General features: G+C 49.3%; 1 protein-coding gene across 1 annotated transcript in view; it reads left to right on the top strand.

The window, feature by feature from the left end:
• Positions 1-23704, top strand: part of TMX1 (thioredoxin related transmembrane protein 1) — a 191605-nt gene that overhangs the window by 126423 nt on the left and 41478 nt on the right. The gene's annotated exons all lie outside the window — the stretch shown is intronic.

Genomic DNA, 23704 nt, shown 5'->3' with positions numbered 1-23704 from the left:
CCGGAATGCAATGTATTTGATTGATAAGTTTAACCCTTCCTACTTTGGAGGGGCCGAAATCTGAAGGGGAGCCGCGGGGGCGGGCCTCTTATACTGGGACGGCCTACGGAGCATGCGTAGGCGGGTCCTAAAAGGACGTAGATAGGACACAAGTGTCGGAAGTTTTCCTATAGGAAAAGGCTATATATGTGTACCGAGGGGTCCCAGTCTGACGACGGGGAATATTCTAAGCATGTGAATCCATGAAAGATACCAATGCTGGAGAAATGGAGTTACAGGTAAGAAACTAGTCCCTTCTCGATCTTGGTAGTTTATTCTCACTGTCACTCCTTTCGACGGTTGATTCCTGTGCCACCGCCGAAGACTGCTGACGACGGAATTTCCATGGCACTGCCGACCACGTGGCCGGGCCTTCTAGCCCGCCTGTACAGTAGGGAGAGTGGGGTCGGGGTGGTCATTTTCTTTTCAAGAATGCATTTCCTTTTCCCCCTCTTTGTTCCCTCGGGTTTGTTGTCGCTATCACAATTCTGAGCTATGGACAGGACTCCATTTAGATTTTGTTCTTCCTGTAAGGCAAAATACCCGTGGAAAGACAAGCACCATCCGTGCAATAATTGTCTTCCCCCCTCGACCACAACGAGTCGTCCTGTGTGATTTGTAAACTCCTACGTCACAAGACTATTAAGGAGCACTGTTTAAAGCGGTGGGCAGCCTACGGTATGTCGCAGGCCGAAAGTAATTCCCCCTCTGCCACAGCCGTCGAGTGTGACGAAAGGACTAGCGATGACCAAAGCTCCACTTGGGAAGCTGTTGACCTTACAGCAGAGAGTTCTCGATCCGCAGTGTGAGTTCCTGGCCCTGACAGGTACAACGCAAGTCCTGCTATGGGGACTATACATCCCGGTGACAGGGACGCACCTGATCCCCACACAAAGCACACCACCCACAGTTCTGCTTCGACGGTACAGTCGAAGATCTCCAAAATGCCAACTGGCCCGTCGGATACTTCGGCAGTGCCCGCTGATCTTTATGATCAGCAACCCTCTCTGCAACAGCGGCATGCGTCCGGGCAGTCCAAAAGTAAGGGTGCGAGCACCACAACACACGCGGCTGTCGAGACGCTTCCGAAAATAGCGTTGACACTGCTTAAAGCCCCGGTGGCGCCGAAATCCACCACACAGCCACTGGCTCACAGTCGCACCTCCCTGTAACCCCGAACATATTGCAAGGATCGCTTCGGCGGTTAAACAAAAGGACCAGTCGAAAGAGAAAGAACAGCCTAAAGATGTGTCTAGAGACATGTAAAAACGTCCAGAGCCTCAGAGTACTCTGAAAGCCCGTTGCCTTTATCCAGGACTTTAGGAGAACAATCTCGATGTTGTGCAGAGGAAAATAGTCAAGAAGCCCCCTTTCCTCCCCTGGACTCCTCTGGTTCATCATCATGGACTGGCTTATAACGGGGGATTCCTATGGAACATGCCTGTCAAACACTCAAAAGACGATAGACCTCTTATTCAGCCGGGGATTCTCCATCAACCAGAAGAAACCCAGCCTAGACCCCAGTCGAGTCAAACAGTTTCTAGGGGCTCTGATTCGAACAGAAGACTGCCTTGTCTTCCCTTCCATCGAGAGGGTTCAAAACATGCTGTTTCAAATCCCTCAGTATGTAGCCGGTCCAGAGGTGATGGTACGCAAAGCCATATGACTGTTAGAAATGATGGCGCCCTACATTTACTTAGTTCCTCACTGCGTCTGCGCATGCGTCCCTTGCAAGAGTGTCAACAGCCAGTGGTGTCAGGCCAGCGGACAATGGCAAGATCTGGTAGTTGTCTCGCCAGGCACCTGACTCGCCTACTAGACTCAGGCCTGGTTTTTAATTCCCTGAAAGTTCACTTGGCTGCTCTTTCAGCCTACACTACGTCACAACCGAAGGTGTTGTGGTGGAAAATACCAGTTATTAAGGCTTTCATGGAAGGGGTTAAAAGGATTACCCCCCCCCCCCATTTCTAACCCGGCTCCCGGATGGAACCTAAATGTGGTATTGACTAGACTTATGGGGGTCTCCTTTTGAGGTCTCCTTTTGAACGTATTCATAAGGCAAGTCTCAAAGATCTTACCTATAAGAGAGCCTTCCTAGTAGCTATCACTTCTATAAGGATAGTTAGTAAACTACAGGCCCTTTCGGGTCGAGACCCTTTTGTTACAGTTCAGAGATAAGGTGGTTCTGCGCACTCACCCTTGATTTGCGCCTACATTTATTTCCAAGTTCCATGTGAACCAATCCATAGAACTGCCTACTTTCTTCCAAAACCCAACTAACATGGGCAAAAGAAGCCTACACGCATTAGATGTGCGCAGGGCAGTCATGTTTTACCTGGAAAGAACTAGACCACTGAGAAAGACAAACCAGTTTTTTGTTTCAGTGGCAGCTGGTAGAGAAGGGGAGCCTGTCTCTAAATCAGTCATGTCGAGGTGGATTGTCAATTGCATCACACTCTGTTTCTCTCTTGCTAAGAGAGAACTACCCTTCAAGCCTAGAGCACATTCTAATCAAGGTACTGGGGCTTCCATAGCTTTCATTGCAAATGTTCCCCTAGAGTCCATTTGCAAAACGACAACCTGGAGTTCTGTACACACCTTAACAAAACACTATTGCCTAGACACTCATTCTAGGTCTGTATCTCAGGTGGGACAAGCAGTACTAAGACCTCTTTTCACTACTGTTCCTTCTCACAACCCACCTCCCCTCCTACTCCGGGTACTGCTCGCTAGTCTATGCACAGCATGTGATTCTAAGCAGATTAACAAGCATCAGAAGACATGCATTGCTCACCGTAATAGCATTTCTGATCATTGTATCTGCTTAGATTCACATGCGCCCACCCTTCCTCCCCGCTCGGGTGGAAGGAACATAGACGTCTTACTTTCTCTTTTATGTACTTGCTCGCGTTGGTCATTAGGCTCCCACATGGCAGACAAAATACAATCGGAGGGACCTCAACGCATGAGGGATTTTGGGTACACTACACGTCACGTTAGATAGTGTTACAGGCACGCCCATGTCGACGTCCCCTTTTGATTCTTGAATGACAAGATGTAATAAACGGCAGTTACCACTGGATGTCAGACTATATGCACAGCATGTGAATCTAAGCAGATACTATCATCAGAAATGCTATTACGGTGAGTAATGCATGTCATACCGAAGAGGAAGATGAGAAGGACTGAGTCCATAAAGCCTTTGTAGGTTGTACTATCTCTGCGTCCCTTCTTCTCACCGCAACGCTCCTGCCCACATCCTACAAACCCTCCATATATAAATCTCCTCCTCCTAGGATCACGAACCCCGGTACATTCAGAAACCACCCTAATAGTCCCAGTCATTCTCCATTTAGTCCCTCCTGATTATATCCCACACTCCCAGTATGCTCCAACAAAATACTACCGTTACCACAATCCCCCAGTTCATTTTATGATAATAATTCCAGTCATTCCCAGTTGCTTCACAAACCCTACCAAACGTACCCTTCTGAAATCACCTATCCCCCTAGGACGGAAGCCATAATCCCATACAACACATCTTCCTCTCTATACCCTGTATGATACTCGAACACTGTAACTCTCCACCTTTCCGACACAAACACCTTCGCACAATACGACAGACTAAGTCCAGAACTGTTTACCTGATGTGTCCCAACCTAAGGGTAAGGCAAAGTCGGGCAATTGACCAAAATCACAAACACCCGACTGCCCTTTACTTTCCCTGCTGGAAAAGGGCATCATAGAAGTCGTCCCCCTTCTCCAGGTAAACAAGGGTATTTTTTCAGTGTACTTCCTTGTACCCAATAAGGATCTCACCATGTGCCCAGTTCTGGACCTGCGCCCGGCGAACAAGTATGTCAAACCTCAAAAGTTCAGGATGACAACACTGCAGGAGGTAATCTCACTGCTGCAGCAAGGGAATTACATGGCCACATTGGACATGAACGATGCATACTTTCATATTTCAATATTGCCAGCGCACAGAAAGTACATCGTGTTCATGATAGAGGACACCCAGTATCAGTTAAAGGTTCTCCCCTTCGGCATTACCTCAGCACCAAGGGTATTCACAAAGGTACTGGCAGTAGTAGCTGCCCACCTCCGCAGGCAGTCCATCCCACACTAGCCTTACCTTGACGACTGGCTCATAACTGGATTCATACGGAACATGCCACACAAATACCCAGAAGAGTGTATACGACCTCTTCAACCTAGGTTTTTCTATCAATGAAAAGAAAACCAGTCTAAACCGCAGCCTAGTTAAACAGTTTGTGGTGGGCTCTAATTCGGACAAAAGATGACCTTGTCTTTCCCTCCAACGAGAGGGTTCAAAACATGCTGTTCCAGATTCCTCACTATGTAGCCAGTCACCAGGTGACCATATGCAAATCCATGCAACTGTTGTGGATGATGGCTTCCTGCGTATACCTAGTTCCTGCACATGCATCCCATGCAAGAGTGGCTCTCTAGCCAATGGTGTCAGGCCAGCGGCCAGTGGGACGATCTAGTGGTTGTCTCGGCAGCCCTCGTTCAGTCTCTGCAGTGGTGGTCAAGGGAAGACCTTCTGCAGGGTAAAACCTTCACCACCCCCGCAGTAGAAGCCGCTCTCAACACAGACTCATCTCTGACAGGTGTGGGGGCTCACCTCCTTCAACAGACGGTGCATGGTGTGTGGTCTCCAGCAAGTAGCATCCAAGCACATCAACCTGCTGAAACTGCTAGCAGTGTTCAAGGCCCTGAAGGCCTTCCAGACACCTCTCCAGGGGAAAACAGTTCGTCTTCGTGGACAGTACTACGGCCATGTACTAACTAAACAAACAATGGGGCACTCACTCTCTAGGGCTGTCCAAACTGTCCCAAAACATCTGGAAGTGGGCACTCAAACACATGTTCCTCCTTTCACAACATGTTCCAGGCGAACTCCATCTTCTAGCAGACGTACTGAGCAGAGATTTTCCCCCTTCCCATAAAGCACGAGTGGCAGCTAAAGGAGGACATTGTACTCCATGTCTTCGCTGAATGGGGCTTCCCAGAGATCGACTTATTCGCCATCTCTGGAGAACGCCTAATGCCCAGATTACGCCTCCAGGTACCCTCAGAACCGCTCCAAGGGGAACGGTTTTTGGATAACATGGTCCGGGAAATTTGTCTACGCTTTTCCCCTCGATTCCCCTGCTAAATAGAATAGTGCACAAGATGCACCAAGAACCAGTCACAATGTTCCTTGTGGCCCCTATGTGGGCCCGCCAACCTTGGTTCTCCCATCTCATTGCAATGTCGGTCTCCCCTCCCAGGAAGCTGCCATGCCAGTATAACATGCTGGCTCAAGACTGGGGGGGGGGGGTGAAGGCACTACATCCATGCCCTCAAACTCGGCTGCCTGGCTTCTGAGATCATAGTTTGCGCAACTACAGCTCCCTCAAAGATGCATGGACATACCAGAGAGGCACAGGAATCTACCACCAGGCATTGCTACTCCAGCAAATGGAAGCAGTTTGTCATCTAATGTAATGGCAAGGGCATCAATCCTATTGAATGCTCACCATAAGATATCGTCCTTTACCTAACTCACCTTTTAGATTCAGGGCTGGTTTTCAATTCTCTTAAAGTCCACTTAGCCGCGCTTTCGGCGTACACCATCTCCCAGAGCAAGTGGTGGAAAATTCCTGTAATTAAAGCCTTTATGGAAGGGGTAAAGAGACTTCATCCCCCTATCTCCAACCCAGCTCCCGGATGGGACCTGAATGTTGTTCATACCAGACTAATGGGTCCTCCCTTTAAACCAATGCACAAAGCTAGCCTCGGAACACTCACTTACAAGAGTGCCTTCCTAGTGGCGATCACCTCGATACAGATAGTCAGTGAACTGCAGGCCCTTTCATTTCAGGAGACATTTGTCACGATTCACAAAGACAAGGTGGTTTTTCGCACACACCCTCGCTTTGTGCCTAAATTTATCTCAAATTTCCATGTAAACCAATCCATAGAACTAACCACCTTTTTCCAAAACCCCACTAATGTGGCAGAAAGAAGCCTCCACACACTAGTTGTGAGGAGAGCAGTACTAGCTGGAAAAGACAAAGCCACTAAGGAAAACAAACCAGTTCTTCGTATCAGTGGCAGCTGGTAGAGAAGGGGACCCTGTCTCTAAATCAGCAATTTCCAAGTGGATCGTAAACTGCATCACACTGTGTTTCTCTCTTGCCAAGAGAGATCTACCCTTCCCACCCAGAGCACACTCTACTCTGGGCACAGGGGCTACCATAGCATTCATTGCAAATGTTCCTCTAGATTCCATTTGCAAAGCATCAACCTGGAGTTCTGTACACACCTTTACACAACACTACTGCCTGGATACACAATCTAGGTCTTATTCACAGGTGGGAAAAGCGGTGCTAAAACATCTTTGCTACTGTTCCTTCACACATCACACCATCCTCTCTGGGTACTGCTCGCTAATTTATACACAGCATGTGATTCTAAGCAGATCCACACGCATCAGAAGCCAGCATTACTCACCGTAATAGCATTTCTGATGGTTGTATCTGCTTAGATTCACATATGCCCACAAAACTCATGGGTCCACCTTTTGAACCAATGCACAGGGCCAGTCTGAAACATTTAACTTGACTGTGTTTCTAGTGGCTATCACTTATAAGACATGTCAGTGAACTTCAACCACTCAGTCCAAGATCTTCATTCTCATTCACAAAGAGAAGGTGGTTCTTGGAACCCATCCTAGATTTACACCTAAACTCATATCGAAGTTCCATGTTAATCAAGCTTTTGAACTTCCCGCTTTTTTTCAACATCCTACAAATTCTGCAGAAAAGAGCCTCCATACTCTAGATGTAACGAGGGCAGTCAAGTACAACCTAAACAAGACTAAACTGCTAAGGAAAACAGAAACTTTGTTTCCATAGCAATTGGCAGAGAAGGAGATCATGTCTCCTAGAATGCTATCTCAAGGTGGCTAGTCAAATGCATTTAGCTTTGCTACTCGCTGACAAAAAAGCAATTACCTTTTACACCAAGACCCCACTGTAATTGAGGCACATAGGCTACTTTAGCATTAATTGCAAATGTTCCTACTTTAGCATTAATTGCAAATGTTCCTACAAATGCAATTTGCAAAGCTGCTCCTTGAGTTCCATTCATACCTTTACTCCGCATTACTGATTAGACAGCCACCCGCCCCTTTCTGTAAAATGCTGAGAGAGATTGCAGAGGAGTGGGGAAAACTGAATAAAAGGTCAGGTTCCTGAGGTGAAAGGCAAGCCGATCACTGGAACTGAAGTAACCAAAGCTGTTGACGACCAGACATGCCTGCAGACTTTTCCCATCACTGTGAAGCAACCACTGCTGTCCTGGCCCGGTTTTCTACTCGACCATCTCCGAAGAGGACGACTCCTTCCCTTTGGCTGGTGAGACAAACCAGCCCTGAGACTAAATGCAATTTGATCCATCTCCCAAGGTGCTGTAGCTTCCCAGCGCTGCAGACTGCGAATACCAGGAGATCTCTGACCTATTTGCAGTGCAACGTCTTTGAGAGGCCGAATCCGTCCAAATCTTTGCTGAGCTCCAGGTGAACCTCCAGAGACACGCTCCAACTCATCTGAGTCTCCTTACCAGAGTGCAGGACTGCAGAATTGAAGGTGATCTACCCAGCAAATATCCTACTTTGTTGTTGCTCAGAAAAAGCTGCCAACACCGTGGACTGACCAAGGAGACTGAAATCCGTGCCAAGGGTCCTCTCTCAAGAGTGCTATTAGGGAGATTTATTATCGTTATGCCTCATACCCTCTACTAGTGAGACCCCCAGCACTTTTTGCTGGACTTCTGGACATTCTACTTTCAATCCTGAATGAGTGGAGCCTTTTTCCACTCATTCTTGTAGGCTGTCTTTTGTTTGTTTATTAATTTGTATGGTGCACCAAACCCAAAGGTAACTGGGCGCAACAGAGAACAGATTACATGGATTCTTTAAGCTTAGCTACAGAGTAAGGCACAAGGGTACATGAATAAAATGGAAACATTTGTAGATGAACAATTGAACAAATCGAGTGGAGGAGTATACACATATACAGTTATAGGGGTTAAGAGTTCAAGGCTGGGGTAGGGCACAGTTGGTCTTGGCGTCGTTGGAACGGAGCCATTTGAGAATATTACGCCTGAAGCTGTAATAGGATTGATCTATTCTAATGTGAAGTGGGAGAGGGTTCCAGTACTGGGCTGCCTTAACCGGGAAACTCCTGCCGTCTGTTTTTTGTAGCCTGAATCTTGGTGTCTGTAGGCAGTAGGAGTTGGATGCTCTGGTAGGACAGGCCGATTATCTTTCTCTCTGCGGGGTAGGGGGAGCTGCGGTACTGAGGCATTTGTGGGTTAGTGATGCTATTTTGAGTGAAAACCTGTTGCAGATTTTTAGCCACTGCTGTTCTCTTCTTACATTAGAGATGTGATCTCTGGTAGGTAAGTTGAGGGCAGTTCTCGGGGCGTTGTTTTGCAGGATCTGCATTTTGTCAATTATGTATTTGTTGGCTCCCGAGTACAGTCCATTGCAGTAGTCAAGTTTGGAGAGTATTAAGGCGTTAGCAAGGATGATACAGCTTGCTTGTGTGAGGAAAGCTCGGCATGCCCTGATGAGCTTGCAGGTATCTGAGGTGGAGGATGCTAGGGAGTTTACCTGTTTATTCATCGTCAGGGTAGAGTCAAGGTGAAAGCGTAGTGTTTTCACTACTTTAGCTGCTGTATTTAGGTTGCTGTCAATGTTAAATGCAGTGTAGTTGGGGCCAAGTTTCTTAAGATTAGCAGCAGAGCCGAGGAGTAGGATTTCAGTTTTGTCATCATTCAGGCAGAGGCCATGATTGGCCATCCATGCCTGAATGATGATATATTTCATTTACCAAGGCCGTATCGAAGACAAAATTGCCCAAAAGGGGAATGAGGATCTGGGTGTCATCTGCATAGTTGGTGGAGGTGACACCTAGTCTGTCCTATTTCTCGAATAGGGGCTTGGTAAATATATTGTACATGGTCGCCGAGACGCAAGAGCCTTGGGGTACCCCACAGGCTCTTTTAATGGGATCTGCTGATGCCGATTTGGAGAAAACTTAGTTCGGTTGTCCAAAAAAGATTGGACCCAAGCTATAGCCTCACTTGAGAAGTGGGCCGCCGATGCCAAGTGTTCACATGGGACTGTGTGGTCCACCAGGTCAACGGCCACTGACGGGTCAAGGAGGAGTAGCATGGCAGGGTTTCCCTTGTCATTGAGCTCGTCTATTTGAGATCCATTAAGGCTGTGTCTGTGCCATGTTGTGGCCTAAACCCAGATTGGTGGACGCCTAGGAGTTGGTTAGATTCAAGATGGCGCTGGATTTGTAAGTAAGCTACTCTATCTATTATCTTGAGAAGGAACTCAAGTAATAGGCCTATAGTTAGTGGGGATGGAGGGGTCTAGGGTTTGTTTCTTGTGGAGCGGTAAAACCCATGATTCTTTTAAGCTACTTGGTATGGTGTTAGTGGAGAAGGAGGCATTGATCAGTTTAGTTATAAAGGGGGCTAAGTCTCTTGCTTCATCCTTAATTAGTTGGGCTGGGCAGTTGTCGCCCTAACAGTTGGAGGGCTTGACTGATGCAATAATCTTTTCAGTTTCCTGGATGGAAACTTTGGTGAATTTAAACGGAGCTGGGCTGGGAAGGTTCGTGGTAGGGCTGGTGGGTAGTGTCTCGTTGGGAGGCAGGGAGGCTTTTTTAAAAAGAAAATTAGCTTGAAGTGTTATAATTTTATTGGCTAGTGCGTGTTGGATATTGGTGCACCATTTTTTATCTTTAGGTATTTTGTCTGTCAGGTGGAGGTACAGGGGATTCCAATTCCCTTAAGATAGCAAGTAATTCCTTGGTATTGGAACTTGCGTTGGAGATTCGTTCGTTGAAAAGGTTTTTTTTTTTTAGTGAGTAGGATTTCTTTTTTGTAGTTGTTGGTGAAATGTTTAAGTAGCAATGTGTTTTTTTCAGAGGGGGTGTGGCGCCATTTAGATTCTAATTTCCTTTTTTGCGTTCTCAATTCTTTTAGGTGAGGGGTAAACCAGGCATTAAGATGGGCTTGTTTGCTTTTGCGAGACTTCAAGGGTGCAATGGTGTCTAGAGCTTCATTCATGGCGTTATTGTAGCTCTCCACAAGGTGTTGAAGGTCCAGGTTGTCAGGGAGAGCATTGATGGTAGGGACTTGGAACTCTATTCTTTGTATTATACCTGTACTACGGAGTCTGTCTGCTCTATAGCTCTAAAGTATTCAGTGTTTTTACTACTGCAGTGCACAGCTCCTTATGGGCACTGTTGCTGGGGACCCTTAGGGTCCTCCTTTAAGATTATTTTTCTATTTCCTCGAGTAGCTACCGTTCCTAAGGAAAGAGATCCTTGGTATCTCTCCCAAAACCCTATAGTCTGATAGATTGGCACACACCACCTTCTGCAGAGTGCCAAAGGGATATCTAGTATCCACTGTCTCTTTACTCCGATGACTTTGTAGTCACATAGACAATCTCCTAGTTATGGTTGGTGGCAGTGGATGTGTTCTACCAACTATTGTGTAATTTGTTTTATCGCAGGCTATGTCCATAGCCTCGGTAGTGCACAATAGGGACACCCAAGTACCAACTTGGGGCCTCCCTTCATTTTTCACCATTACTAGTGTGGTTGTCCTTTGTTAGCCCTTCTACCATTCTTGGAGTGGGGGGAGGGGGTCGGTGTGTGGTTTGCCTTTGACAGGAACCCTTGGGTTTCCCCGCCTAGGCTCCAGAGTGTCTGGGCAGGCAGGACGAGGGGGACGAGTCTTCCACCCCCTGTGCCTTTTCTGCCAGAATAGGACAGCCAAACGCCCCTTTCTGTACAATGTTGATGGAGATTGCAGAGGAGTGTGTTCTGGAACTGTATAAAAGGTGAGGCTTCTTGAGTGAAAAGCAAGTGGACCACTGGAAGCTGAAGTAACCGAAGAAGACGACCAGAGACGCCTGCAGACCCTTTGCAACACTGTGAAGCAACCACTGCTGTCCTGACCCTGTTTTCTGTGCCTCAGATGAGCTCCGAAGAAGACTACTCCTTCTCTTTGGCTGTTGGGAACAACCAGTCGCAAGAATAACTTCAATTGAGCCATCTCCCGAGGTCCTAGGAGTTTCCAGAGCTGCGGGACCCGGATACCAGGAGACCTGCTGCCCATGTCAAGTGCATCCTCATGGAAAGGCTGAATCTGTCCAAATCTTTGCTGAACCTGTAAAGACTCTCTAGAGATCCGATCCAACCCGCCCAGGCCCCCTAATCAAAGTATGGTACTGCAGGAAGCGAGGAAGATTGACTGGACGATGTGTCCTTTGTTGGTGCTGCAGAAAAGGCGCCAAAACTGCAAAGTGAACCAAGAAGTTGCTGAGTCATGCCCCAGGTCTCCCTCGAGACTGCTGCTTAGACATCCCGTCCATTGTCCTGCCTTGTGTCATCAGACCAAGGGATCCAGAGGTCTGGTCCAGAGCTGCAACATTGCAGAGCATCCACACAAACATTTTCTTCTGACCTAAGGTACTGTGGGGGGGGGGGGGGGGGGTATTGTTTACCAGATTCCACAAAATCGCTCAAGAGTGTTGGAGTGCACCTAGAAGTGTCCAGGGTCACCCCCTCTTACCTCCGACTCAAGCCGCTGCTTGTGCCCCTTCATTGAGTCCTTTTACAGGTCTCCCTTGTTAGTTAACTTGCTGCTTCTCTAACACTAGAGACACAAAGAAATCCTCTGGAACTCTTTGTATTCTGCTGATTGTCAAAACTTTGAGCCCTGTCTAAACTGCCTTTAGCTAGGGTTGCGTTTTTGGACTAAGACTTGCTGTGCGGAGAAACCCTCTATAGAACCTTAAACCAGGCAAATGTTACACTAACTAACCATTTTCCTCCCTTAAAGTGACTTTACTATGTGTTTGCAGAGTATTGTATTACGTATTTACTGTTACCACAGGTGCGCGTAATAACAGATAATGCAATAACATTGTCTTTTCCCTTTCTAGCGTTGCTACAAATGTAACCGCGAACAAACACAAAAGTGAAAGTGTCCTTTGAAAAGTGTTCTAGTTTAAACATAAAGTATTTAAAGTGATTTTGGGGTAAATATAAAAAATATAATTTCACATAAATTATAAGTGTAAGTTTCTTTGGTATGCATGTCTTAACTAGGGTTCAGTGTACTTACCTACAGCTCAAATCTTCCTCTTCAGATGAGCCTGACCACTCTGCCACTCTACAAGGGCCTGAGTTAGTACAGATTGAGTTAGCACCAAAAATCGTCTTGAACCAGGAAGTCGCTCCAGAGTGACTGGAGTGCACGAAGAGGTGTCCAGGGTGTCCACGCTACCTCTGACCCAAGTTTAGGGAGTCCTTATGCAGGGTCCCCCTCGTTGTATTATTTCTACAAGTAACTTTTCCTAGAGACTGAAAGTATCCTGAGGAACAGTTGCTGTTCTGCTGCTTCTTAAGACATTGAATCCATTCCTACACTGACTTTTTCAAATAGTTGGGGATTGGACTTTAAAAGTGTTAGTTTGTCCATAAAGTGTCTCTAGAACGTTAAGCTCTGATGCCGTGTGATTAACCAACCCTTTTCCTTCCTAAAAGACTTGCCACTTTCTTCCCGCCACCCCCCCCCCCCCTCCTCTGGCTGACTCGCATCCTGACACAGCCTTTTCCATGCTCTACTCTTCTATCTCCGATACTCTTGATGTTCTGTCCCCTGTCATAAGGATCCGCTTGAAGCCCAAAGCCAAGTGCAAGTCCTGGTATGAGACTGACCTAGTCACCCTTAAAAGCAAGTGCCGGGTGGCTGAAAGAAAATGGCTAGCTTCTTGCACATCCTCTGACAAACTGGCCTGCCGCTTGCTCAAAGACAATTCCGGCTCACTGTCTGCACTAAGAAGAGAGGCCACATCCAAGCCTGTGGCATCTAACAACTCGCCCAAACTCTTTCAAATCTTCAAGGAGCTGGCCAATCCTGCTGCAGTCTCTATCTCTCCTGTCCCCTCCCAGGCCCTCTGCACGGCCCTTGTTTCTCATTTTATCTCAAACCCAGGACAATCTGTCCACCCTCTCGTCCTCGCCTCCTCCCTCTACTCGCTCTTCTACCTACGGGCCCCCCTGTAGCCACCTCTCCTCCCTCTCTCTCTCTCTCTCTCTTCCTTTCCTGTTCTCCCCTGATGACATTTCTAGACAAGTCCGATCTATGAAAGTCTCATCAAAACAGGTTCTTCCCTGTTCTTCCAAAACCATCAAGGACCACATGGACACCCTCGTTCCTGCCCTGGCTGACTTCTGCAACCACTCCTTTGCCACTGGAGCCTTCCCTTCCACCTGAAGCATTCTCTTGTGCACCCTTGACTCAAACCCTCAGCCGACCCCTCCTGCCCAGCTAACTATCGCCCCATCTCCATCACTCCTTTCCTGGGCAAACTCCTGAAAAAGCTGGCCATCTCCCAGCTTAATCTTCACACTGAATCGGTAGGTTGTCTCCATGACAATCGGTCTGGCTTGAGAGCAGCCAGAAGCACGGAAACTGCTCCCCTGAACATCTGTGAAGACCTGCTCTCTAACCTTGATTCTAGTCTACCCTCTGTCCGCATCTTACTCAATCTCTCTTCTGCCCTTGACACGGTCAACCATGCCATCCTGCTCAATCGTCTACGTGATGACCTGGGTGTCACTGATCAGGCTCTGGCCTGGCTGACTTTGCTCCTCTCTGATCGATCCTCCCCGGTCCAACTTGGGTCCTTGCTTTGCTCTAGCTCACTCTCTACCTGTGGTGTTCCCCAGGGGTCTAACCTCTCTCCCTGGCTGTTCAACCAATACCTGGCACCTCTCGACCACCGCATTGCCGCTCTCTGCTCCAACTTTCAGTGCTATACGGATGACTAAGCTCGTTTTCAGGCTTCCTTCTGGCACCTCTTCTCCTTCTCATCTGTCTGCTATCCAGGAGTGCTCTGCCGCTAACGATCTCTGCCTTAATGCCAGCAAGACAGAGATGCTCCTCATCGGCACACCTGCACCCTCCTTTCCTCTGGCCGGCCTCTCTTGGCCCTCTTCCTGCGACCACCTGTGAGGCTAAGAACCTCAGGGTCATCTTCGACTCCACACTCTCCTCTTCTCCTCACATCTCTGACGTCTCTAAAGTCAAACTACCAACTGCACCTCCTCAGGGGTATTCTTCCATTCCTCTTCTTCCTACAGAAGCTCACTGTCTCTAGAGCTTTGGTTCTCTGTAGGCTGGACTACTGCAACAGCCTCTTTCTAAATCTGCCTGCTTCTACTCTCTGCAACTCATCCAGAACAGGACTGCGAGACTTGTCCTTGGCCTCAAGCCCAGGGATCGTATCCCTCCAGCACTGAAATCTCTGCGTTGGCTCCCAGTGGCTGCAAGGATTAAGTTCAAGACCCACTGCATTGTCCGCAAGGCCTTCTAGGGGCTGGGTCCTCAATACCTCCAACTCTTTTTGTGAATACTTTCCTACTCATGATCTTCGCTCCTCCAACTCCATCATTGTCAGTCGCTTCTCCAAGCAAAGAGTTGGTGGTAGATCTTTCTTCAGCCGGGGCCTCCCTCTGGAACCGCCTCCCTGAAACTCGAGGAGAGCCATCCCCGGTTCCGGAAGCACGTCAAGACCTTCTTCTTTGCTTCTCTCTTCCTCTCCCCTGCTGATTTTCTGTCTGCTATTTCACTGGTCACCGGGCTACCCTCTGATTTCGGGCCCAGGTCCCTAACCGCCCAGTTGCACATTCGCACTGCCTCCCGGCAACCCTTGCACTTGGGTCAGTATCTGTAACCCTACAGTCCCCCTACCTGCACTTTTGGACACCTGCTGTCTGCACTTACTCTTGCACCTGCCACCTGCTGGCCGCACTTCTTGTTATTGTTTTTATCCCATGTACAGAACTGTCCCCTTCCCTTTCCCCTCCCCCCTCACCTGCACTTGCGCAATCTCAAGTAAGGCCTAGTAAGATCGTTCTCTGTCCTCCCTCTGTTCTCCTTCCTTGCCTTGGATGGCTCCTCTGGTAGCCATCTTCAGATTTTTGCTGCACATTCAAGTGTTGGGAGTCATCGAGTTTTCCTCCGTGAGCTATTCTACGTTTTTCACGAATAAGTCCTATTTATGTCAAACTAAGCCTGTGTGCTCTTTCTCTCCATTGGCGACAAGCAGGGATCTGTTGGTCAGTGAATTACGACATCCCTCAAGGGCAAGGTTAGTCGAATTTTTGTTAAGAGTTCCAGAAGACCATTGGGCCTACTCTGCACTCCGGACCATGTTGGAAGAGAAGAAGGGAGCTCCCTTTTCAAGCTCTGTGCCAGCTGTGGACTGCAGAATGTATTTGTAGAGGACAAACCCCTTCAGTGCCTCTACTGTCACCACCCGGGCCACCGAGAAGGAGATTGCGATATCTGCCTCGGGTTCAGCAATAGAACTATGAAAGATCATCTCAGTAAACTGGCAGTGTGGCTCAGCGCCAAGGCCTCTACCCTGTGCCCCAAGCAGGGGCATGCCTCACCCAGGACCAGTCGGTCAGAGGAGCAGGCTTCTAAGTCCTTTGTGGGTGCCCCATCCGTGGGGGCCTAAGACAAGGCCAAGCACTGCGTTTGCTTTGGGGTCGCCGCGCAAGCAGGTCCCACAATAGGCAGGGCGCGATCAACTTTACCATATGGCTATGTCTCAAAGAGGAAATCGGACAACCCGGCTAAACTGCGGAGAAGCCTAAGGTGCAAGAAAAGGTGACAGACCTGCCTAAAAAGGCCCATGCGGCGATGCAAGAAAAGGTGACAGACCTGCCTAAAAAAGCCCAGGCGGCGCAGGAAAAATAATCATCATCATCGTCGACGATCAAGATGGTAGCGGCCACTCTCTCTTGAAGGCCAAAGAGGCTGAACCGGTCAAGGTAGCCCCGGCTGCGCCTATAGTGTCCCCCAAAGCTAAGCCCGAATCCGACCCTCGGGATGCAAAGAAGGCGAGGAGTCCTCAGAGCGAGTCATGCACCAAGGAACAGATGTTTCTTCCTATGATGAGAAAGACCAGGAGTGGGGGAACGACAAACGCTGACTGGGATGACGGCGGAAATGGAGACGATGACAGAAATGTAGACGGCCTAGTAGGCCTACCGCCACAACTCCAAGAGATGTATCGCTGGACATGCTCTCGACCCTGCACACAGTGTCAGAAAGTCAGAAAAGGATGGCCCCGGTGGTCCCGTATCAACCTCCGGCAAAAAAGAGGGAGCGCCACCCAGCACCACCTCATCAACCGCCTCACCCTGTTCCCCTCCCACCCCCAATACCCCCCTGAGGGACAGGACATAGGGACAGACACAGCGACAATATCACTGCGGCTGTCTCGCTGCAGCCGAGGGCGTCGCCACCAGATGAGGTGGGGTTTTCTCATTCCAGGGTCACCAGAGCGCCCGAGCTCTTCCAGTTGACGCCCAGAGACCAAAAAGGAGTTTCCACTACCAGAGGCGCGAGCCAAAAAGGAAGACCATCATGGCATTGCCCCTCTTGGGCGACATTTGGAAGGAGGGCCTGACCCTGATGAAGAACCCGGCCACGGCCCCAACCAAGTGGGATAGGCCAGAGAAACAATAGAGTGCCGGAGTCTGCATCCAGGTGCCTACAGTCACAACCATCGCCGGATTCGGTGGTATCGGTGTCTGCGAGGAAGAGATCTAACCCCTCGTCTTCATCCTCCAACCCTCCCTGACAACGAGGGGATGAATTAGACGCCATGGGGAGAAGGATCATCTACTCAGTGGCATTGAGTCGGACCCTGCCATCACAGTGGCCTTGGACATCGCTGACACAGGCTATCGATAGATGGGGGGGGGGTGTCTGCCTCCGTTGCTGAGGCTGCCTGAAGGCCACCAATTTCCACCAGGAGGTTCAGACGAAGTACTGGACATGCCCTTCTTCGGGAAGACCGTCGACAAGTCTTTACAGGCCATCAAGACTGATACAGAGACGGCTTGTGCCCTGAGCCCTCTTCAGCAGCACCACCCTTCTTTTTCGCACATCCGGAGGAAAGTCCAGCAGATCAAAGAAGGGTTTCGCTGGAGGTTCCTCGTAACGTCAACCCTCCCGGTCCACGACCCAGGAGGCCTACAGAGGCCATTCCAAGGCTTTCGGTTGAGGTGGCCAGCGCTGTCGTCGCTCCCAAGGCAGGACGTAGGTGCCGAGGCAGGACTGAACCGGCCAGAATGTCTGGCCCCCCACCGATGCACCCCCGGTGTGTGGTGGGCTGGCGAGTTTACTTGGTGAGTGGAAGATCGCCACCAGCAGATGGGTGCTGGATGCTTTTGCCCACGCACATACCTGTCACACTCGCCTGTGTCACTGCAGGAGCGATAGACGAGCCTCCCTTGACCCCGAGTCTTCACTTCCCCTGTTTCACCCAGAGGAATACCTTGATCTTTAGTAGGGCGTGCACTCATCCTGCATTTGCAGGGGCGCGATTCACTCATGTGATTGGTGCCAATGTCTGCAGGCTGAGTTCAGGCGACAATTGCTGTTTTATCCCTTCACAGCGAGGCCAGTTTCTTCACTGTCTAGAAAGTCCTTCGCACAAGTGAACATTGCGCGGAGAATGTTGAGTGTCCAAAATTGTCCATATTGTCTTTGTTTGCCGGTATTTTTGTGGACGAGTAGCGCTGCGTGTAGAAGCTAGCTGCTGGTAGGTTTGCGCAGTGCCTTCAATTCGAGCGCGCCTGGTAATGTCCCTCTCTTTCCCTTGAAGCTGAAATTATGTGGTATTAGCGCCTCGATCCGGGTTCAGCGCTACTGGAGACTTGGTGGTTAGGTAAGTTTGCACGGAGGCTTTTGGTAAGTATGCACCGCGTAGAGAGAGAGAGAGCGCAGTGAAATAAGTGTCTGCGTTATTGGAGCGAGCGCAATGAATAATGTCTCTTCTTTCTTACAGGGGTTTGTGCGCTCGTGTAACTAACTTGGATGCCAGCGTCGCGGGAAGATTCGGTGAGTATGCGCAGCGTTACTGATGTGCGCGTGTTAACGCTGTTCTTTGTTCTTACAGGTGCCGGTGTAGAAGTCCCCTCTTGACTGGAGATAGCTGTGGCGTGGAGTAAGAACCAGGTAAGCAGAAGCAGGATGATCCGGAGAAGGTAAGCAGAAGCAGGATGATCCGTAGCACGGCAAGCAGAAGCAGGATGATCCGGAGCACGGCAAGTGTGTTGCTGATACATCTCACAGTAAGCAACACGAAGCACTGGAGGAATCTTGGGTGTGGCTTATATAGCCAGCCACACCCAAACACTAGAGAGTTTGAGTTATCATGCACTTCCTGTTTGGCAACATGAATTGGTAACCAGGATGTTACTACAAACACTAGGAAGGAATGAAAGGAGGGATGTGTTATGGGTTCTTTGTGTGCCTATGCCAGGCCTGCCAAGCCTCCACCCAGCTTGCACCAACTACCTGCCTGATACCCATGACAATACCCTGGAGTTTCAGCAGCCCGGCAGGAACGGCAAATCCCTCCGCTCCTGCAGAATGTACGGGCCATACTACGAAACGGGGGTGGGGGGGGGGGGGGCAATAGAGCAAGTTCCAACTCCGGGGCTCCGGAGTCTACTCCAGATACTTCTTAGTAAAGCAGACCGGTGGCTGGAGGCCCATCTAGACCTGCGGCATCTCAACAAATACCACAAGTCCTAAAAATTCAGGATGGTCACGTTGCAGCACGTGCTCGGCTAACTGGAGGAAGGAGGCTTCTTGACGTCGCTGGATCTAGAGAAATCCTACTTCCACGTCCCCATTCACAGGAAGCATAGAAAGTTCCTGCGCTTCGTAGTGCAGGGAAGACACTGCCAATTCAAGGCCCTCCCTTTAGGCTTGAAGTCGGCGCCCAGGGTGTTTACGAAGTGCCTGGCACGATAGGCTGCCCATCTACGGGGGATGCACGTGTACCCGTACCTCGATGACTGGCTCATCCGGGCCAAATGAAGGGAAGTAGCCGTGCAACACAGACAGGATCGTCTGGCTGCTAACAGGTGGGGTTCTCCAACTATCCAAAGTCCCGCTTGACACCATCGCAGAACGCACTGTTCCTGGGAGCCAGGTTCAACAGTCTCTTGCCGCGTGTCACCCTAGGGAGAGAGGGTAGCTGCCATACTGGGGAAAATGCAACAGCTGTTGTCACTGAAGGCCGCCACAGTGAGGGCCATCAAGTTGATGCTCGGCATGATGTTGTCGTGCATCTACCTTATCCGACTATGTAGGTTACAAATGCAACCTCTTCAGGAGTTCCTGGATGCTTGCTGGGTGCAAGTGTCCGGAAGCTTCACAGACAAGATCCCTCTCGGTGAGGAGTTCCGTCGTATGATAAAGTGGTGGGGCATCCACTCCCACATTGCCCGGGGCACAGGGTTTCAAACCCCCCCCCCCATACCAGGACACAGTCACCACGGATGCTTCCCTGGAGGATTGGGGAGCCCACACCGGACGTCTGCACGCCAGAGGCCTGTCTGCCGGAGGAGAAGGATCTCCACATCAATATCCTGGAACTGCGGGCTGTGTTCTGGGCCCTCAAGTCATTCCATCCTCACCACCTTGCCCTTCAGGGACGGATCTTCACAGACAACACCACTACAATGTTCTACATCAGGAAGCAGGGGGGGCATCCGATCCCAGCGCTCTCTCCAGAGAGGCGCAGGATTTGTGGCACTGGGCCGTCGGCCAAGAGATGTTTCTCATCCCTTTTCACCTGGCAGGAGTCGAGAACAAAATTGCCGACTCCCTCAGTAGGGAGCTGCGCTCCTGCCACGAGTGCGAACTTTGGCAAGATCAGGTGGACCGCATCTTCCTCAGGTTTAGGCAGACCCCAGATCGATCTGATTGCGCCGGCGGAGAACTACAAATGCCAGAAAATCGCCTGCAGGTTCCACCAGCCGAGGAGCATGAGGGACGTGTTCTCCTTCCCTTGGGAAGGCCTGTTCCTATACACGTTCCCATCATTGCCTCTCCTGCTGCGAGCCGTCAATCAACTGAAGTGCCGTTGCAGGATGATACTCGTCGCCCTGGCGTGGCCAAGGCAGATTTTGTACCTGGACCTTTGCTGCCTTCAACGTCGCCTCCGGTCAAGCTGCTGGTGGTCGCAGATCTGCTCAGCAGAGAACGAGGCGCAATCCTGCACCATGACCCAGGATCGCTGAACTGGAGAGCTTGGCTCCTGCAGCCCTAGAGTTTGTAGAATACAAGTTGCCGGCAATCCATGCAATCATCGCTCCCACAATCTCAGCTGCTACAAGTACACAAACGATACCCAGATCATCCCTAAAATCCCCAAATCACCATGCTCCACCCACTCCGATCTGTCGTCATGCCTCTCAGAGATTGACCACTGGATGATGACAAAACCACGTCGCCCTCAACCCTTGGAAAACCAAAATCCTAGTCTGTGGGAAAACAGCACTCCCTCCCCAATCTGTTCCCTGGCCTCATTCCATACCCCAAATAAGGCAACCTCAACCTCGATGAAAAACCATTCGATGGACACTGGACACGAATGTATCCCTTTCCCAACACATCAGCTCTGTATCCAGGACCTGTTTCTTCCATCTACGCATCCCCAGGCGTATAGTCTCATAACTCACCTATTGCCCTGTTTCTCTGCCATAATATCCATCATCATCTCCTACTTAGACTATGCAAACTCCCTGTATCTAGGCGCACCAGTGTTCCAGCTAAGGAAACTGCAAACAATCCAAAAGGCTACGGCCTGCCTGCTCATTGGCCTTCGACGAACTACCTTTAAAGCCATGTGCATCACTCACCGTGCCATCAACACCACAGGCCGGGAATTCCTCCAAGACAAACTCACTCTCTATCAACCCTCCAGGATCCCTCGGATCCGGCACAGCATCTCTCCTTGTTGTCCCCCATTACAACTGCACCAACCTGGGCAGATCCTCCATTCTCCGTCCAAGCTCTGATTATCTGGAACTCTCTGCCCCTCCACATCAACAACATTGACAATCACCTGGCATTCAGAAAGGCCCTCAAAACCTTTCCTTCCCCCCCTCTTGAAATCTTCTTCCATGCTATGCTGTGATACGTGCACAGAAGCACTAGCCCAAACCTGATGATACTTATCCCCGAACCTCCACGGATGCTGCTAGCGTTCGCAGTAGCACGCTCTGATTAACTCGGGGTCAACCCCCCCCCCCCCCAGCCCTTCACCCCAGATGAATGTACATCACTTCTCCTATCCCGCCAAGCCCCCCTCCCACTGTTCAGGCTCTCAATCTAGGGAGTCCTCAGATGGCGAGACCAGCCAATCGTATTGGACCTAGAAAAGCGACAATGAAGATTAACTCCATCCGAGTTTAAGGTATGCATAACTTGCACCACATCTGTGGACACAGGCCGCAGGCACGGCCACTCAATCCATGCACCATAGAATGCAGCTATGGCTATGCAAATCCGGTCTAGAAGCTCACATTGCCGTCCAAACTGAAACCCCTGACGTACCTTAGCACCTCTGCCATTAGTATACAGCGCCAAACTACAAAGAATGTCCATCTAGCTGGGCACATATCTAGTCTCTGGCACTAGCGCTTTATCCTAAATCACCAATAGTACCCGCCCACTTGCCTGACCTTCAGGCTGCTTACTGAGCCTAGCCTGCCCACCGAAGTCCTAACCTGGCAAAATGCACACACGCATCTTAAAGTTAACTCTTAGAATCTCTTAGAATCTCCCATACATGGACTTCGGTCCCCAAGGGCGTTCCAAGCACATTGATGTCATACAAATGGGGAAAGGGTGCTATATAAATGACAAATATGATACAGTACAACAATATCTCACTCCTGGAACTTCTTCAGGGACAACAAACAAAAACGGAAAATGTCACTTTATTGGAGCCTTTTCATCGAGAGCGTAAGGCAAAGGCATATCTACACATCCCAGCTCGCACATTTCAACCTCTTCAATCGGAAGTATACAATGAACTTGAAAAAGGGGTTTTTTGACTTGGGGAACTGGAAAACTCGAGGCCGAGTAAGCCTACTGAATTGAATGAAAGAGACTGGGAAAAGAAACTATCGATACACCTCCAAAACGGAAGAACTTTATAAGAACTCTATATGCGGCAAATATGCTTGACTAGCTCCAGATCAAACACCCAGGCTGCTCCACCACAAGCTTCAAAGATCTGATCAAAGCGACTATATCAGATTACAAACAGTAAAAATTCTGCACCTAGACGCCCTCGTTCTACGAACAGAAAGCAGAGGAACCCTGCTCGAACCACAGAAGATAAGTCCCCATGAAGAAACTCGCGACTCCGGGCTAAAAGAACAATAACAAGAGAACAGGAGCAAAAAATTCATGAAACTAAACCAATGAAAAAAGAAAATGTCGTAAACCCTAGATAAGGACTATAGGCATGGCTGCCGAAAGCTCTTGAAACAAGGATTAGGAGATGGCAACCATTGAATCGAACGCCAGGAACTTGGAACAAACCCGCAAACATCTCGGACCAACTTAGACCATCGATTATGAAAATGGGATCATGGAATACCAGAGGCCACCAACACTTAACGCAACCTGAAGGCATAGATTTAGGTGTCTATGATATCCTATGTCTCCAAGAGACCTGGTTAGAAGAAAAAACGGCTCTCGAGGGCTACACAGTAATTGATGCACTGGCTACAAAAGGCCTACTCGGCAGGCCGTCTGGTCTTTTATTGGCAGTACGAGCCGGGTCTGGAGTTAACCCCATAATATCTGAGTCTTACGGCCATCTTGCTGCTCTCCTAACCTGGGACAACTGCAAAACCATAAAGTCTAAACCGGAAAAAATCTGGCTGGGCATAATCATGTTATATTGGAATCCACAGAGAACAACGACTGAAACTTTCTGTGCAAAAGTGATCGACGAGCTACTCGTTGACCAGCACTTATCTAACATAATTATTTGTGGAGATTTGAATGCGAAATGCTTAACATCTGCTGGAACAACAAAGTTGGACGCCCATAGGTCGTCGGCAGAACATAGGGGTGTGGCATGGACAGAGCTGATGAATTCAAGTAATTTCTGTAATGCCTCATCCATCTGTCAAACTGCCCCGTTGATCCCGACATGGGAAAGAGATACAACTTCAACGACCCTGAATTACTTTTTTGTCTCACATGCTCTACTACCTCAAATTTCCACCTTCGAGGTCCACAGAATGGATAAGAGTGATCATACCTTGCTTGCTATGAGCTGGAGTGTAAATCATATCCAAAACCCTTCCTGGAATCTGAGCGTCGAACCTAATCATGAACAAACTCAACTCTGGTTGACTGCATGTAACATAGCCGATTTAGCAAGAAAATACAGCCAACAAGGCACGACCAACGAATGCACAGGAACAACATCTACAGTAAATTATCAACCTTTGCTGCTCAAATATAGATCGCACCATGTTTCAAGACCTAGAAAAGGAAATCAGAGCTATAACAAAGCTCTGGTTGATCGAAGCAGGAAACTAAAGCAAGGTCATAGCCGGTGCCTCCAGAGTGTTTTTAGCATTTGTTGATCTCACCCAGGCTTTCGACCGAGTGGACCGGAAAAAGCTCTGGGAGAAACTAGCATTTTGGAAGT

Source organism: Ambystoma mexicanum, chromosome 14 (genome assembly GCF_040938575.1).
Source record: "Ambystoma mexicanum isolate Mex_15411 chromosome 14, UKY_AmexF1_1, whole genome shotgun sequence".
NCBI classification, from domain to species: Eukaryota; Metazoa; Chordata; class Amphibia; order Caudata; family Ambystomatidae; genus Ambystoma; species Ambystoma mexicanum.
This window is presented reverse-complemented; position numbering and strand designations above follow the sequence as displayed.